The sequence below is a fragment of the Triticum aestivum genome, chromosome 3A (assembly GCF_018294505.1).
Source record: "Triticum aestivum cultivar Chinese Spring chromosome 3A, IWGSC CS RefSeq v2.1, whole genome shotgun sequence".
NCBI classification, from domain to species: Eukaryota; Viridiplantae; Streptophyta; class Magnoliopsida; order Poales; family Poaceae; genus Triticum; species Triticum aestivum.
Genome location: NC_057800.1, coordinates 178179553 through 178198915, shown reverse-complemented (window position 1 = coordinate 178198915; position 19363 = coordinate 178179553).

Sequence of the window (19363 nt, the reverse complement as noted above, 5' to 3'; positions counted from 1 at the left end):
TGGACATTAAGCTAGTGTTGGAAACTTTGTAAACAATGCCTTCGAGTTCCGTCTCTGAGGTATATGTTTGGATGAAAGAAGTGACTTCCTTTGATTCACGTGCATTTGATGTAAGTTGCCGCCGTGAATTCGAGAAAGCATGTTTTTACCTCCTCTGGAACCATCCCAAGTCAGTTATGCACGTGCGAAGTATTCTGTGGTTTGATAGACTGATCATCTTCATTCCATATGTGTATCCTAGCACACCAAGCCACTGACTGATTTGTTCTAGGAGAAGGAGTTCTTTTTAAGAGCTAACCCGGGCTTAATCAAGAACTTTGATATCCTCGATGATGGTTCCCAACCAGAACTCGGTAGTGTTTTATTATAAGACTACCATGTGGTCATGCTTGTCTGGGACAACATGTTCACATGTTTGTAGCAGAACCAGCTCATGTTTTGGAGCTTGCTATCGTAGTTCATTTCCCGAGAATCTCGCAACGTCATCTCGTCGATTTGTGTTGCAAACTTTCATTTTTCTTCCTAGACTCGATGAGTCTGGAATATCCTGACACCAACCAGATCTAAATCTCAGGCAGATATGATGGTTGGAACATTTCCCAAGAACTATAATATTGGTCCCTCGATAACCGGTAAAGTGGATGTCGTGGCCAACACACCCAGCCGGAAGACCTATTATTGTAGTATCTTGTTTGAGGAAGTTGGCCACCTCCCCATAAGGATTTCGTAGGATTTACCTCCGTAACTGTTCCTTATGGATTCTATTGCTCCCGAAGTCCGACCTTTACTTGATGTTCTAGTTATCAAACCATATCCATGAATGGGATACACTAGCACATCAAGGAGAACATTAGAAGCGGAGTACTAAATGTCTCTCGGTCGATCATTCAAATTTTGTTTCCTTGGCTTCGCTAAGGTGTAATCTGAGAAGGTGTTATCTTCCTTTGCATCTGCATCATCCATCATTAGCCATCATGGTAGTATGTTGTGTTGTCAGCACCCTTGACACGGATGTTGATAAAACCTTGATGATTGTGGAAATGCTCAAGTTCTTGAGAGCACGCACAAGTGCTAGGTTTGATCGTCGGCATTAACTGTATAGTGCTCTCAGTTTCCTCGGTAATGCTATGACCTTTTTAAACAGTGAATTCACTCTCTATTGTTGGGTTCTTCCACAGTTACCAGAATCATTCCCAGCATTTGCATTTTGTTCCCAGCTTGCACCGCCAATGTGCCATTCTACCATGGGTCTCTTCCATTTCCGGTAATAAGCAAATTCATTCATTACGTTGTCTTCAACAAGGTAATCCACATCATCCAAGTCCGAGTATGCCATTCTACCGAACCCCTCCAAACGATCGCTCGAGATTTCCTTAGGCTGGTATAAAGAGTTTCAATGATCTCTGAATCAAAGGTAATTCTTTTTGCCACTTAAGGGGATATTTCCACAAGTCACCTTCCCTAAGGTGCCCCGTTATGGTATTGTGGCAACTCAACTCCTTGCTACGTTGACAATTGTTTACCACCTTCTTAGGGTGGAATTGTTGTCTACCTAGTGAGCTCTCGTCATCTGTCTCACTCCATTTCTTCAGATGTATGCTTCGTGTCTCAGCTCAAGAGATGTTGCTATGACTCACTTGGTGAGCTGATCCCAAGTTGATTGATCCTCGAGAAGATTGATTCTTCCGGAGTTGTCCTTTTCCTCTTGCTGTCATGCTAGCTGGAGTTCTCAGAGCAAGACGACGGGACAAAGATGGTGATCGAATCAACGTTCATTTGAAGTGCAACCTGGATCGTGAAGATTATACTAGTTTGCGTTTCCCCTTCATCTTACCCTACGCTTGAATCTCGAGACGAGATTCTTGTTTAGTGGGGGTGAGTTGTCACATCCCTAGCTTATGGTATTGCACTAGGATAGCTTCATGTGTGCATCATGTTTAAATTTTTCTTAAACTTGAAATGGGGATGTTCAAACCCTAGCACTAAATCAACTCAACTAGGGTGGATTAAAATCTTTTTCAATAAACCCAAAAAAGTTCCTAAGAAAAGTTCATGATTTCTGGTTAAGGTGGAAACCTCTGCCAAAAATGATGAATATATTCTTAGATCATTTTTGGATTTTTGAACTAAATCATATTGTATTTGACTTTGGGCATTTAAACACTATAAATAATTTAAATGCTCAAATAATGTTGGAATTACTTGTGGGACACTGAAATAATTCAGAAAGTGCTCATGAATATTTTCAGGATTTTTAATAATGCTCTGGCATTTTTAATAAAGCCAAAACAATTGCAGAAATATAGAAAAACAAGCTAAATGAAAAGAGAGAGAGAGAGAGAGAGTAAGGCCACAGGCCACTTACCTGGCCGGGCCGGCCCACCTGGCCCGTGCCAGTCATCACCTACCTCTGCCAGAAGGCAGAGGAGGGAGACAGCGCACGCGCGCCCGCGGCGCCACGCACCTCCCTGCCTGCCTGCGTCACTGAGGCCACCACGACGCCTCGCGCCTTCTCCTCGGCGCCGCCTCGACCCCCTGGAACCCTCCCGCTCACTCCCTCCGTCCCTATCCCCTCTGCTCCCTCTCCCTCCCGCGACCGAACGGAGCTCGTCGCCGCCGCTCGCCGTAGCCACGCCTACCGGCCACCCCACGCCTCACCGACGCCCCAGGAAGCTCCGCCTCGCCTCCCTCTTCATCCTCACCCAGACGAAAGGCACCGGAAGCCCCTGGATGCCGCTAGCTCCGCCGTTCCCCTCCTCGGCCACCGAGGACCGCGCCGTCGATTGCCGCCGTCGCCGCCTCCCCGAGCTCGCCGTCTGCTCCAACCGACCCCCCGTGAGCTCCTCCACCGTTTCCCCCTCTTCCCCGCTTCATTTGATCGCCGTAGCCGTCGTCCCCTTTATGGCCGAAACGCGCCGCCGCCTGAGCTCAACGTCGGCGTTGCTCCGGTGACCATCTGGTCACCCTGGCGTGCCTAACTCGCTCCCCGCATCGCGTAGCGCTCTGCTAGCCCTTCACCTCGCTCGTTTGCACACCGTAGCACTAACCCGCCCCAACCCCGAGCTCCGGCCGCCGCCTCGGGCTCAACTCCGGCGAACCCCGGCCACCCCCGCACCTCCCGTTGGTCCCCCTAGATGCGCACGGGCACGGGCTATCCTCTGGTGCCCCTGGCGCGTTGATCCGTCGACTCTGGCGAGTTCCGAGCGAACTCCGCCGCGGTTCGAGGTCACCGCCGGCGAAACTCCGGCGGGAGCTGACGTGGCTCCGTCATTAGGAGCTAATCCAACTAACTAAACCACCTACAGCCACTGACAGTAGGCCCCACCCCTGGTCAAACCCCAGTCAGCGCTGGGTTTGACCGGGATTAGTTCCTGTGTCACTGACGTGTGGACCCCGCACGTCAGGTTTGACCTGGACCTGGCCGTTGACTCGCTGACGTCATGCTGGCGTCAGGCTGACGCAATTAAATTATTTACTGGATTTATTATTATTCAGGAAATTTCAGAAAATGTCCTAAACTTCTAAAATTCATAGAAAATTAACCGTAACTCCAAATTAAATAAATTATATATGAAAAATTATCAGAAAAATTCAAGGAATCCATCTGTACCATTTTCATGCATGTTTGAACAATGTTTGTCCTCTGTTTTGGACAAAACAAATAAAGGACATTTAAATAATCACATATGGAGTTTGAGTTTGAATCTTGGATTCAAACCAACTTCATTTAACCTGGTCTAGGTGCATTAGCCCAAAACACACTCATATTGCCATGTCATGAGCATGCATCATATTGTGCATTGCATTGATTGTATTTCTTCTTTGTTGCCGGTATCTGTCCCCTCTCGGTAGACGATGTTCCGACGATGTGATCGTTGACACTGATGAAGACTCAATGCTATCTTCAGAAGTGCCAGGCAAGCAAAACCCCCTTGTTCATTCCGATACAATCCCACTCTCTCGCTCCTGCTCTCTTTTACTGCATTAGGACAACAACGACATATTTGTTACTTGCTGCGGTAGCTGAACCCCTTTATCCTTTGCATGACCTGTCATTGCCACAGTAAATAGATGAAACCCACTAGCATGAGTAGGAGTTGTTTGAGCCCTGATGTGCCTACTCATTCATGCTTGTTTGTCATGCCTGCTACTGCTTAGAGTTGAGTCAGGTCTGATTCATCGGGGATGAATCAGAGGCGTGTGAACATGTCCTACTGTGTGTGAGCTAAGTGTGTGAACACGATTTGGTAAAGGTAGCGGTGAGAGGCCATGTAGGAGTACATGGTGGGTTGTCTCATTGCAGCCGTCCTCAGGAACTGAGTTCTGTGTTTGTGATCCATGATCAGTTACTACCACACATTGGGCTCCGGGTAGCTCCAAGCTCTCTCGACTTATTAATCAACTTGATCTCTGTCCAGGAGTTGCAACTAGTTTCTGGTGTTTGTAGGTAGTGTTAGTAGTCTACCAAGTGGCACCCGGTACAGGTGGGCTTGGGACAGACTAGGCACAGTGGCCCGGTGTACCAAGTGGCACCCGGATGGTGGGCTTGGGAACCCTGCTCACATCGTTTGGGGCCGTAAGCGACACCCCGGCCGGATCTCCTTGCGGATGGAACCCGAATAGGCGATAAACCTGGACTAGAGACTTGTTCGGTTAGTCAGGTCGTGGCCGACTCCCTCGCCCGGCTTCCGCTTGAAGGTTGCCGAGATACATGACGTGTACAGGGCGATAAGTGGCGAAAGCGTGTGTGAAGAAGTACACCCCTGCAGGGTTAACATCATCTATTCGAATAGCCGGATTCCTCGGATATGGAAACTTGGACCCCTTGCATAGTTCATAGACAAGTGAAAGTGGATACTCTAAAATACGCAAGATAAGCGTGAGTGCTATGGATGGCGTTCTCGTAGGGAGACGGGAGCGGATCCATAGTGGTGTATTGATATGGTGAATATGTGGACTCGTGTGCGCCACCTCAAAAGAGTTACTTGCAGTCGTAGTTCAGGTTAGCCACCGAGTCAAAGCTGGCTTGCTGCAGTTAAACTCCACCACCCCCTTTGTTGATAATGATGCATATGTAGTTAGATCTGATGTAAGTCTTGCTGGGTACATTTGTACTCACGTTGCTTAATTTATGTTTTTGCAGAGAGACTTCAGTCTCACTAGTAGTTCCGCGTGGACTTCGACGTTTAGCTTGTTACCTCAGCTACGATCTTGTGCCCTCGGCAGGATCTGGTAGATAGTCAGGCTTCTTAGCCTTTTTCATTTATAGATGTCTGTACTCAGACATGATAGCTTCCGCTTGTGCTTTGACTTGTATGCTCTGAGTGTTGGGTCATGAGACCCATGATTGTAATATCTCGCTCCTCGGAGCCTATTGAATAAAAACTACTGAGTCGTAGAGTCATTTTGTGATGCCATGTTGTATTGCACATATCGAGCATATTGTGTGTATGTTATTGAAATGCTTGGTATGTGTGGGATCTGACTATCTAGTTATTTATCTTTAGTAGCCTCTCTTACCGGGAAATGTCTCCTAGTGTTTCCACCGAGCCATGGTAGCTTGCTACTGCTCCGGAACACTTAGGCTGGCCGGCATGTGTCCTTCTTCGTTCCTGTGTCTGTCCCTTCGGGGAAATGTCACGCGATGAATACCGGAGTCCTGTTAGCCCACTACAGCCTGGTTCACCGGAGTCCTACTAGCCCAGTGCTACAGTCTGGATTCACTCGCTGATGACCGACACGTTCGATGCTGGGTCATGGATGCCTGTCCCTGTAAGTTTGTGCCACTTTGGGTTTACGACTAGCCATGTCAGCCCGGGCTCCTTATCATATAGATGCTAGCGACACTGTCATATACGTGTGCCAAAAGGCGCAAACGGTCCCGGGTAAAGGTAAGGCGACACCCGTGGGAATACCGTGCGTGAGGCCGCAAAGTGATATGAGGTGTTACATGCTAGATCGATGTGGCATTGAGTCGGGGTCCTGGCAGCGTAATGGTGTATCCGAACGTCGTAACCGCACTTTATTAGATATGGTGCAATCTATGATGTCTCTTACTGATTTACTGCTATCGTTTTGGGGTTATGCTTTAGAGACGACTACATTCACGTTAAATAGGGCACCATCAGAATCCGTTGAGACGACACCATATGAACTGTGGTTTGGCAAGAAACCCAAGTTGTCGTTTCTTAAAGTTTGGGGCTGCGATGCTGATGTGAAAAAGTTTCAACCTGATAAGATCGAACCCAAATCGAAGAAATTTGTCTTCATAGGATACCCAAAGGATACTGTTGGGTACACCTTCTATCATAGATCCAAAGGCAAAATATTTGTTAATAAGAATGGATCCTTTCAAGAGAAGGAGTTTCTCTCGAAAGAAGTGAGTGGGAGGAAAGTAGAACCTGATGAGGTAACTGTACCTTCTCCCTTATTGGAAAGTAGTTCATCACAGAAATCAGTTCCAGTGCTTCCTACACCAATTAGTGAGGAAGCTAATGATGATGATCATGAAACTTCTGATCAAGTTACTACCGAACCTTGTAGGTCAACCAGAGTAAGATCCGCACCAGAGTGGTATGGTAATCCTATTCTGGAGGTCATGTTACCTGACCATGACGAACCTACGAACTATGAGGAAGCGATGATGAACCCAGATTCCGCAAAATGGCTTGAGGCCATGAAATCTGAGATGGGATCCATGTATGAGAACAAAGTGTGGACTCATACGTCTCCAACGTATCTATACTTTTTATTATTCCATTCTATTATATTATCAACCTTGGATGTTTTATATGCATTTATATGCTATTTTATATGATTTTTGGGACTAACCTATTAACCTAGAGCCCAGTGCCTGTTTCTGTTTTTTCCTTGTTTTAGAATATCGCAGAAAAGGAAAATCAAACGGAGTCCAATTGACCTGAAACTTTACGGAACTTATTTTTGGACCAGAAAGCCCACGGAGTATCAGAGATGGACCAGGGGAGTCCCGGGCTGCCGACGAGGGTGGGGGCGCACACACCCCCCTGGTCGCGCCCCCTGCCTCATGGACAGGCCGGAGATCCACCGACATACTTCTTCCTCCCATATATACCCATATACCCTAAAAACTTCGGGGAGCACAATAGATCGGGAGTTCCGCCGCCAGAAGCCTCCGTAGCCACCGAGAACCAATCTAGACCCATTCCGGCACCCTGCCTGAGGGGGAATCCTTCTCCGGTGGCCATCTTCATCATCCCGGTGCTCTCCATGACGAGGAGGGAGTAGTTCTCCCTCGGGGCTGAGGGTATGTACCAGTAGCTATGTGTTTGATCTCTCTCTCCTGTTCTTGAGGTGGTACGATCTTGATGTATCGTGAGCTTTGCTATTGTAGTTGGATCTTATGATGTTTCTCCCCCTCTACTCTCTTGTAATGGATTGAGTTTTCTCTTTGAAGTTATCTTATCAGATTGAGTCTTTAAGGATTTGAGAACACTTGATGTATGTTTTGCGTGGGATAAGTGTGGTGACAATGGGGTATTCTATGATCCACTTGATGTATGTTTTGGTGATCAACTTGCGGGTTCCGTGACCTTGGGAATCTATGCATAGGGGTTGGCACACGTTTTCGTCTTGACTCTCTAGTAGAAACTTTGGGGCACTCTTTCAGGTTCTATGTGTTGGTTGAATAGATGAATCTGAGATTGTGTGATGCATATCATATAATCATACCCACGGATACTTGAGGTGACATTGGAGTATCTAGGTGACATTAGGGTTTTGGTTGATTTGTGTCTTAAGGTGTTATTCCAGTACGAACTCTAGGGCTATTTGTGACACTTACAGGAATATCCCAATGGATTGATTGGAAAGAATAACTTTGAGGTGGTTCTGTACCCTACCATAATCTCTTCGTTTGTTCTCCGCTATTAGTGACTTTGGAGTGACTCTTTGTTGCATGTTGAGGCATAGTTTTATGATCCAACTATGTTATTATTGTTGAGAGGACTTGCACTAGTGAAAGTATGAACCCTAGGCCTTGTTTCAACGCATTGCAATACCGTTTGTGCTCACTTTTATCATTAGTTACCTTGCTGTTTTTATATTTTCAGATTACAAAAACCTATATCTACCATCCATATACCACTTGTATCACCATCTCTTCGCCGAACTAGTGCACCTATACAATTTACCATTGTATTGGGTGTGTTGGGGACACAAGAGACTCTTTGTTATTTGGTTGCAGGGTTGCTTGGGAGAGACCATCTTCATCCTACGCCTCCTACAGATTGATAAACCTTAGGTCATCCACTTGAGGGAAATTTGCTACTGTCCTACAAACCTCTGCACTTGGAGGCCCAACAACGTCTACAAGAAGAAGGTTGTGTAGTAGACATCAAGCTCTTTTCCGGCGCTGTTGCCAGGGAGGTGAGTGCTTGAAGGTATATCTTTAGATCTTGCAATCGAATCTTTTTGTTTCTTGTTTTATCACTAGTTTAGTTTATTAAAGAAAACTACAAAAAATGGAATTAAGAATGCCTCATATGCTTCATCTTTTTAATATCTATCATGAAAATAAGGATTCCAATAATTGTGCTCAAGTGCTAGAAGAAGAATGCATTAGAATGTTTGGCACTAAATATTTGAATGATGAGCATGATTGAAATGTTGTTACTATGAATTCTTTGAATATCCATGATGCTAATGATATGCAAAGCCACAAGCTTGGGGATGCTATGTTTGATGAAGATATTTTTAGTCCCCCAAGTTTTGATGTGCAAATTTATTATGATGAGAGCATGCCCGCTATCTATGATGATTATTGTGATGACTTGTATGCTATAAATAATAATAATGATATCCATGAAACTTTTCATCATGATTTTAACTTTCAATTGGATTATGCCTCACATGATAGTTATTTTGTTGAGTTTGCTCCCACTACTATTCATGAGAAGAAATTTGCTTATGTGGAGAGTAATAAAATTTCTATGCTTGTGCATCATGGAAATAGTGCTTTATGTGATAGTTATATTGTTGAATTCATTCACGATTCTACTGAAAATTATTATGAGGGAGGAACATATGCTTGTAGGAATTGCAATAATATCAAGTTTCCTCTCTATGTGCTTAAAGTTTAGAAGTTATGCTTGTTTTGCCCTCCTATGCTAATTGATTATTTTTCACACAAGTTGATTGCTCACAAAATCCCTATTCATAGGAAGTGGGTTAGACTTAAATGTGCTAGTCATATTCTTCATGATGCTCTCTTTATGTTACAATTCTTATCTTTTATGTGAGCATCGTTGAAATCATCATGTGTAGCAAGGGGCGTTAAACGATAGCGCTTGTTGGGAGGCAACCCAACTTTATTCTTGTTCCTTGCTTTTTGTTCCTGTTTAGTAATAAATATTTCATCTAGCCTCTGTTATGATTGAGTTTTTATGTTTTAATTAGTGTTTGTGCCAAGTAGAACCTTTGGGAAGACTTGGGGAAAGTCTTGTTGATCTTTTCTGTAAAAAACAGAAACTTTAGCACTCACGAGAATTGCTGCCATTTTTTATTGGAGAGTGCTATTTAGTTAATTATTATTGCACATTATTAATAGGTAAATTCCTCACGTCCAGAAATTTATATTAGAATTTTTGGGGTTCCAGAAGTTTGCGTTAGTTACAGATTACTACAGACTGTTCTGTTTTTGACAGATTCTGTTTTTCATGTGTTGTTTGCTTATTTTGATGAATATATGGCTAGTAAAAGAGTTTATAAACCATAGAGAAGTTGTAATACAGTAGGTTTAACACCAATATAAATAAATAATGAGTTCATTACAGTACCTTGAAGTAGTGTTTTGTTTTCTTTCGCTAACGGAGCTTACGAGTTTTCCGTTAAGTTTTGTGTTGTGAAGTTTTCAAGTTTTGGGTAAATATTCGATGGACTATGGAATAAGGAGTGGAAAGAGCCTAATCTTGGGGATGCCCAAGGCACACCAAGGTAATATTCAAGGACAACCAAGATCCTAAGGGGCATCCCCTCTTTCGTCTTTGTTCATCGGTAACTTTACTTGGAGCTATATTTTTATTCGCCACATGATATGTGTTTTGCTTGGAGCGTCATCTTATTTCATTTTGTTTTGCTTGATGTTTGAATAAAAAACCAAGATCTGAAATTATTAAATGTTTGAGAGTCTTCACATAGTTGCATAATTATTCGACTACTCATTGATCTTCACTTATATCTTTCGGAGTAGTTTGTTGTTGCTCTAGTGCTTCACTTATATCTTTTTAGAGCACGGTGGTGTTTTTATTTTATAGAAATTAATGAACTCTCATGCTTCACTTATATCATTTTGAGAGTCTTTAAAACATCATGGTAGTTTGCTTTGGTTATGAAACTAGTCCTAATATGATGGGCATCCAAGAGGGATATAATAAAAAAAACTATCATAAAAAGTGCATTGAATACTATGAGAACTTTGATACTTGATGATTGTTTTGAGTTATGAAGATGGAGATATTAGAGTCATGCTAGTTGAGTAGTTGTGAATTTGAGAGATACTTGTGTTAAAGTTTGTGATTCCCGTAGCATGCACGTATGGTGAACCGTTATGTGATGAAGTCGGAGCATGATTTATTTATTGATTGTCTTCCTTATGAGTGGCGGCCGGGGACGAGCGATGGTCCTTTCCTACCAATCTATCGCCCTATGAGCATGTGCATAGTACTTTGTTTCGATAACTAATAGATTTTTGCAATAAGTATGTGAGTTCTTTATGACTAATGTTGAGTCCATGGATTATACGCACTCTCACCCTTCCACCATTGCTAGCCTCTCTAGTACTGCGCAACTTTCGTCGGTACCATAAACCCACCATATACCTTCCTCAAAACAGCCACCATACCTACCTATTATGGCATTTCCATAGCCATGCCGAGATATATTCCCATGCAACTTTCCACCATTCCGTTATTATGACACGCTTCATCATTGTCATATTGCTTTGCATGATCATGTAGTTGACATAGTATTTGTGGCAAAGCCACCATTCATAATTCTTCCATACATGTCACTCTTGAGTCATTGCACATCCCGGTACACCGCCGGAGGCATTCATATAGAGTCATATCTTGTTCTAAGTATCGAGTTGTAATTCTTGAGTTGTAAGTGAATAAAAGTGTGATGATCTTCATTATTAGAGCATTTTCCTGAGTGAGGAAAGGATGATGGAGACAATGATTCCCCCACAAGTCGGGATGAGACTCCGGACGAAAAAAATTAAAAAAAGAGGCCAAAGAAGCCCAAATAAAAAAGAGAAAAAAGAGGCCATAAAAAAGAGAAAGTCCCAAATAAAAAAATGAGAGAAAAAGAGAGAAAGGACAATGCTACTATCCTTTTACCACACTTGTGCTTCAAAGTAGCACCATGATCTTCATGATAGAGAGTCTCCTATGTGGTCACTTTCATATACTAGTGGGAATTTTTCATTATAGAACTTGGCTTGTATATTCCAACAATGGCCTTCCTCAAATGCCCTAGGTCTTCGTGAGCAAGCAAGTTGGATGCACACCCACTTAGTTCCTTTTGTTGAGCTTTCATATACTTATAGCTCTAGTGCATCCGTTGCATGGCAATCCCTACTCACTCACATTGGTATGTATTGATGGGCATCTCCATAGCCCGTTGATACGCCTAGTTAATGTGAGACTATCTTCTCCCTTTTTGTCTTCTCCACAACCACCATTCTATTCCACTCATTCTCATGTATTGCGTGAAGATTGAAAAACTTTGAGAACATCAAAAGTAAACAATTGCTTGGCTTGTCATCGGGGTTGTGCATGATTGTAACATCCCAAATTTTCAATTTGGAATGTTATACATTAGATCATCAATGCATATCATATTTTTATTTGCATTTTGGTTGATCCTAGAAATTCTACGCAACTCAATGACCCACGGAGAGAGTTGGGGATTTCGTTATTTTCATATTTGAGTTTTCTCAAATTTTGAGAATAGGATCATTTGATTTTATTTATTTTATCATCAATTATTTCTATTACAAAAATATGAGAGAGGGAATAAAATGACTTTCCCAAAATAAAGAAATATTGAGGATTTAATAATAAAATCAAATAAGTTTTTTATTTCGGAGTTTTTCGGTGTTTTATTTGAATTTAGGAAAAATGTGCGGTTTTCAAAATTGCATTTAGGTCCCAAATAAATGTTCACCTTGTGCGGCTTGATTTTAGAAGCCCGTGAAAAATTATTTTGGAATTTTTGGAGTCCGTTTAGTATTTATTTTTATTTTTCTTCCGAGCGGAATTATTTAAAAAAACGAACCGACCTAACGGGCCGTGTCCGACTAGGACTCCGGCCCAACTAGGGTATATAAGCCTGGGCAGCCCACCCGGGGGAAACCCTAGCCCAGCCATCTGACCCCGCCCCAGCCGCCACCCGCGCCGACGCCGCCCGCCGCCGCAGCCGCCGCCTCGCCGCTGCCGCCTGCCGGATTTCGCCGCCGAGGTTCGCCGCCGCCTCGACTTCCTTGCCATCGTTTAAAAAAATCGGTTTTCATCAGTTTTTTTTAGTTTCGATTTTTTTAATAGATCGGTTTTTCCGGTTTATTTAAATAGCGAGTGTTCGTCCGTTCGTTCGTTCTAGCGAGCATTCGTTTTTTTCTTTTTCTCGGATTAAATCCGCGATTTTTCTGATCGCGATTCCTGGTCCGATTTTCGTTTTAGTATAACTTTTCGCTCGTTTATCGGAATCAGGTGATTCAAGCGCTTAGAGTTTCGTCTCGAAACCCTCTATCCGTTTAACCAACTTAAACAAGTTTTTGCTACTGTAAAAATTTGCCCTAGATCGAGATTACTAGAACGAAGTTGTTTTCTTTTGCCGTTTCACCTTCGTTGCTTCGTTCGATTTGATTCTTTTTGCCAACCGAAGTTCTTAAGTTGAACCTTCTGTTGAGGTCTCTTATTTGAGTTTTACATGTGCATTAGATGAGTACTTATTGTATGCTTGTTTGTTTGTCTGCGATAGAGTACCCGGAGTGCGCCGCTTGTTACTTCGAATCGTTAGGTTTCTCGGATCATCAGCAAGGCAAGTAACACTTTGATCATACCTTTTCTACTACCCAGTTTTATTGCATTAGATCAATCCTCACACATTGCATGGTTAGGATCTAATTAAATTGTGGGATGGGAAGTAGATGAGGTAGAACCTATTACCTATTTATTATCAAACCTTTGGGAGTTACTTCTACGTTTGCTTGTTATGCCATGCTATGCTAGTAGACGTGGATTGGGTGAGTGATATCCGTGACAGATGTGATATTGTTAATTAATGGTTTATCTAAGGTGGCAACTTAAACACACATCTGGGTGGATTGAGGCACCTGGGTATTCCAGGACTTGCCTGTTTTCTTTTGGACCGCCACCCAGGCTCAAAGGGATCATGAGACTATTCATACTAGAAACTTCCGTGTGCAGCCACAAGCTATTATGGGCTCTAGCATAGTTGACTAAGTTGTGCGAACTCTTACAGTGGTAGACTAGCAGATGTAGGGGATGTAGGTGGTACGGTCTACCCGATCGTAAGGTGCTAGCGCTTCTGAAAGACTATGTCTCGGTCATCCGTCTTCTCAAACACCATGTAGTGCGAGAAACCAAACGGAGGTGATCGAGTCTTGTGGGGAAAAGTGCGCAAACCTCTGCAGAGTGTAATAAACTAATCATGATTAGCCGTGTCCCCAGTTATGGACATCTTGAGTATCTAGTACTTGGATTATCATGTGAATCTCAACATGTTACTCTAAATTAATTTTGTTGGGTTTTAATGATGATGCTTAATTGGGATTGAGAATGCTGTCAACCATTGTCAATGTTTAACAACCACCATGATAGTAATTAAATTTATTCCTTTGTAGTAGGGAAAAATTGGCTTTTCGCAAAACAGTAACCATAGAGCTTTCCACCAGCCAAATATGCATATAGTATAGCTATTTCATTCCATTACTCTCTATGTGTTACCTTGCCAGCATATTCCATGTGCTGACCCGTTTCGGGCTGCAGCGTTAATGTTGCAGACTTTTCGTACGACTATTAAAGAGTTTTTAGGTCGTGGTTCTATACTCAGTGATGCTGTTGGAGTTGATGGACTCACTTCTCTTCCAAGCCTTCCGCTGTTATCGTTTTTAGATGGCCTTAAGCCATATTTATTGTAATAAGTTCTCTTTTGAGACACTCGATGTAATAAGTGTGTGATTGCTACTCTGCTATAAATCCTCCGAGTACTGTGTGGTGTCAGCATTACTGATTCCGGGATGACACCGGAGCATAGAGATCAGACTGTTTGAGGTCTGGTCGCTACAGACCTAGATCACTTTTCACTCTCTTCTCTTCTGACTTCTCATCTTTTCTACTCTTTAGAATGGCGGATGCAAGGAACAAGTTCACACAACCGGATGAAGATACACCCTTTGGACGACACTTGAAGGAAGTCACTAGATACCTGAACATAGGAGTACCAAGCTTCACGGGAACCTACAACGCCACTTTACATGAAGAAGAGCGCTGGATGATTCAAGTTCAAGTTCCAGGAAGGATGTTCATGCCAGTCACTGAGCCCATAGAGTTTTCTTTTGATGCACCAACTTGGAGTCTAGGAAAGAGCATGGTAGCTCACATCGCCATGGGACGCATTGGAGAAGTCTACCGCAAGGATCTACCAGATTTGTGGGCGCCGAGATGAGCACTGGGAGATGATCAGCACCAGGAAGGATAGATCAATCGCAGCTTTCATCCAGGAGTTAAACCAGCACATTCGATGACAGGAGAACCAGATGTGCGCCGACATGATATATCTGAAGAAGGCTAAGACAAGAATCAAGGAATTGGAAGAAGAACTAAAGGCTACACGTGAAGATTATGAAGAGGAAACTGAAGTATTGGTGGAGAAGAATGATGACCTGATCAAGAAGATTGGAATATTTATGGGAGGCCCTACGCTAGTAGATGAAGACAAAGAACCCCAGGAGATTAGCCCAGAAGACTACATCATCATCGACGGCACCGACTCGGAACCAGATAGTAGCGATGATGACTATGTTGATGAAGCTAGAGCAGATATCATGGAGTCTGCAACCGAAGAATATTTCTAGTAGACCACCCCATTAGTAGTAGTAGTCCACCATGTAAATATAGTAGTCCGAGCACTTTTGCGATAGTTAGATCAATTGTATGCCTTGTTTGATTGATTGAAGTGAATTGTTTGCTTTTGTCTCATGTGCATATGGGTAGTGTTTTCTCTTTAGACCCCCTCTATTCTTATATCTCATCTTTTCTAAACCCTCAGATGCCTCCGAGACGTGACCCCAGATTTGCCTTTCCACCAAAGCTCACCCAGTTGATCCAGCAACATAACACATTGATGCAGTTGCTAGTCCAGAATCAGAATCAAGGGAGCAACAACAACAACAACCCACCACCACCACCACCTGTTGACCACTTAGCCCGTTTTATTAGGCTGAATCCGCCGGTGTTTTCTAGTAGCACCGAGCCGATAGTAGCAGATGATTGGCTCCGCAAGACAGCTAGGGAGTTGACCACAACAGGATGCACAGATGCGGAGAAGGTGAAGTTTGCCGCACATCAGCTAGAAGGACCCGCAGCATCATGGTGGGAGAATTTCACAGCCACTTTCCCAGTAGACACTGTCACATGGGACCAGTTTCAGCAGGCTTTTCGTACTGCACATGTTTCAGTAGGAGCTATGGCCATGAAGAAGCGTGAGTTTCGCAACTTGCGCCAAGGAGGAAGGACAGTTGGCCAATATGTGGAGGAATTTAGTAAGTTAGCACGTTATGCACCAGATGACGCCGCTACGAATGTAGCTAAGCAGGAGAAGTTTCTAGAAAGACTGAATGATGAGTTGAGCATGCAGTTGATGGTAGCCACTTTCAACAACTACCAGGAGTTGGTTGATCGTGCTCTTATGATTGAAGGGAAGCAGCAACAAATTGAGAATCGCAAGGGGAAGTATGGACAAGGAAAGTACAATTCAGGAGCTCAGAATAAGCCACGTTTTACCCCTAGACCGGGAGGACATTTTTAGCATACCCATGTAGGAGGTATCTCGCACAATCACAATGGCACCAAGAATGGTAATGGCAATGGAGGAAGCAACGGCCAGAACCGCACCAACCCATCAACCCCAGCCAAGAAGGACCTAAGCCAATTCACTTGCTTTAAGTGTCAGAAGACCGGACATTATGCCAATGAATGTCCTGAAGGCCAAAATGGCAATGGAAGTTCTGGGAAGAAGCCGAACCCGTTCAACAGGGGACAGGTGAACCACGTTAGCGTGGAGGAGGTTGAAGCTCAGCCCGATGCAGTAATAGGTAAGTTTTTGGTTAAGTCATTTACTACACTCGTTCTTTTTTATACTGGTGCATCGCATTCATACATCTCAAGGGGATTTGTGGATAAGTATAACCTACCAACCCAAGCCCTTAGGTCACCCATGTTAGTAACCTCGCCCGGAGCAGAGTATGTGGCTAGTCTATGGTGTGATCGGTTACCATTAAGGATTGGTAACTATGTTTTTCCCTCAGACCTAATAGTATTGGAATCCCAAGGATTGGATGTGATATTAGGCATGGATTGGTTATCAAAGTATGAAGGGAATATAGAATGTGCTAGTAAGTCGATTTTGCTTACCACCCCAGAAGGGAGAAGGATCAAGTATGTATCCCGGCATGTGCCAAAGAGGACTCAAGTAAATTGCTTAACAGGATTTGTGCAGGAGGAAGTACCAGTGGTAAGGGATTTCCCTGATGTATTTCCAGAAGAGTTCCCTGGCATGCCACCGGATAGAGATATTGAGTTTTTGATTGAGCTATTGCCAGGCACAGGTCCAATATCAAAGAGACCATATAGGATGCCAGCAAAGGATTTGGTGGAAATTAAGAAGCAGATTAAGGAGTTACTGGATAAGGGATATATTCGCCCAAGTTCTTCACCTTGGGGATCGCCAGTACTTCTAGTGGAGAAGAAGGATGTATCGTTAAGGATGGTTGTTGATTATCGAGGATTGAATGAAGTAACGATCAAGAACAAGTACCCACTACCAATGATCAACGATCTGTTTGATCGATTGCAAGGAGCTAAGGTATTTTCCAAGGTCGATCTGCGATCAGGATACCACCAGTTGAAGATTCGAGAACAGGATATTCCGAAGACAGCTTTTACCACCAGGTATGGGCTGTATGAGTATACCGTTATGTCATTTGGTCTGACTAACGCACCCGCATATTTTATGAACATGATGAACAAAGTGTTTATGGAGTTCTTGGATAAGTTCGTCGTAGTGTTCATTGATGATATTCTGGTTTATTCGATGAATGAAGAGGAACATAAGGAGCATTTGTGTTTGGTACTTGGAAAGCTCAGAGAACATCAATTATATGCCAAGTTCAGCAAATGTTAGTTTTGGTTGAAGGAAGTAGGATTCCTCGAACATGTTATATCTGGAGAAGGTATAGCAGTTGATCCCACTAAAGTTGATACCGTGACCAAGTGGGAAGCCCCAACAACAGTTGGAGAGATCCGGAGTTTTCTTGGACTCGCAGGATACTACCGGAGATTTATTGAGAATTTCTCAAAGATTGCGAAGCCTATGACGGAGTTGCTGAAGAAAGATACCAAGTTCATATGGACAGAGGAATGTGAGGCTAGTTTCCAGGAGTTGAAGAAACGTTTGGTTACCTCACCAGTGTTGATTTTGCCAGACCAGACCAAAGATTATGAGGTGTATTGCGACGCTTCACGTCGAGGACTTGGAGCAGTGCTTATGCAGGAAGGGAGAGTTGTTTCATATGCCTCAAGACAACTGAAACCTCATGAGTTGAATTATGCTACGCATGATTTGGAATTAGCAGCCGTAGTGCATGCATTGAAAACATGGAGACATTTCCTCATTGGAAATCATTGTGAGGTGTACACGGATCATAAGAGTTTGAAGTACATTTTCACACAGAAGGAGTTGAATCTTAGACAAAGGAGATGGTTGGAGCTTATCAAGGATTATGATATGAAATTGCATTATCACCCCGGAAAGGCTAATGTAGTAGCTGACGCATTAAGCCGTAAGAGCCATGTCAATACGTTAATGACGGGAGAAATACCCAAGGAGTTAGCCGAAAATCTTCATGAACTATGTTTGGAAATAGTTCCGAGAGGCTACGTAGCAGCATTGGAGATTCAGTCAACTTTGATGGATAGAAAAGCTCAAAAAGCTGACAAAGAGATTGCCGCTATAAAGGAGAAACTGAGCAAAGGAAAAGCTAAAGGATTTCGTGAGGATGAGCACGACACCCTATGGTTTGAAGACCGCGTTTACGTGCCCAATGACCCAGAGATCAGGAAGTTGATTTTGCAAGAGGCACATGATTCACCGTATTCGATTCACCCAGGAAATACCAAGATTTATTTGGATTTGAAGGATATTTTCTGGTGGACCGGAATGAAGAAGGATATTGCGGAGTATGTAGCAGTTTGTGACGTATGTCAGAGAGTAAAGGCAGAGCATCAGAAGCCAGCAGGATTGTTGCAACCATTGCTGATACCCGAATGGATGTGGGATAAGTTAGGTATGGATTTTATCACGGGATTGCCCAGGACTCGTTCAGGCTATGAATCGATTTGGGTTGTAGTGGATCGATTGACGAAAGTACCTCATTTCATCCCAGTAAAGACCACTTACACCAGTGCTAAGTTGGCAAAGATATACATGACCAGGATCGTATGTTTGCATGGAGTTCCAAGGAGTATCGTATCAGATAGAGGAACCCAGTTTACCTCAAAGTTCTGGAAGCAGTTGCACGAAACTTTGGGTACCAGGCTAGAATTCAGTACAGCTTTTCATCCACAGACAGATGGACAGACCGAGAGAGTCAATCAGATTTTGGAGGATATGCTGAGAGCTTTTGCGCTAGATTACGGATCTAGTTGGGATGATAATTTGCCATATGCAGAGTTCTCTTACAACAACAGTTACCAAACCAGTTTAAAGATGGCCCCTTTCGAAGCCTTGTACGGAAGGAGGTGCAGGACACCGTTATCGTGGGACTAAGTTGGACACCGCCAGTTGTTTGGACCTGACTTGATTAAAGAGTCTGAACAGAAGGTGAAGTTGATTCGCGATAGGCTCAAGGTAGCCTAGTCCAGACAAAAAAGTTATGCAGATTCTCAACATAAGGAGACAGTTTACGAAGTTGGAGATAGAGCTTATCTTCGAGTATCTCCACTTCGAGGAACAAAGCATTTTGGAGTTAAAGGGAAGTTAGCGCCACGATTTGTAGGACCATATCGAGTTTTGGAACGTATGG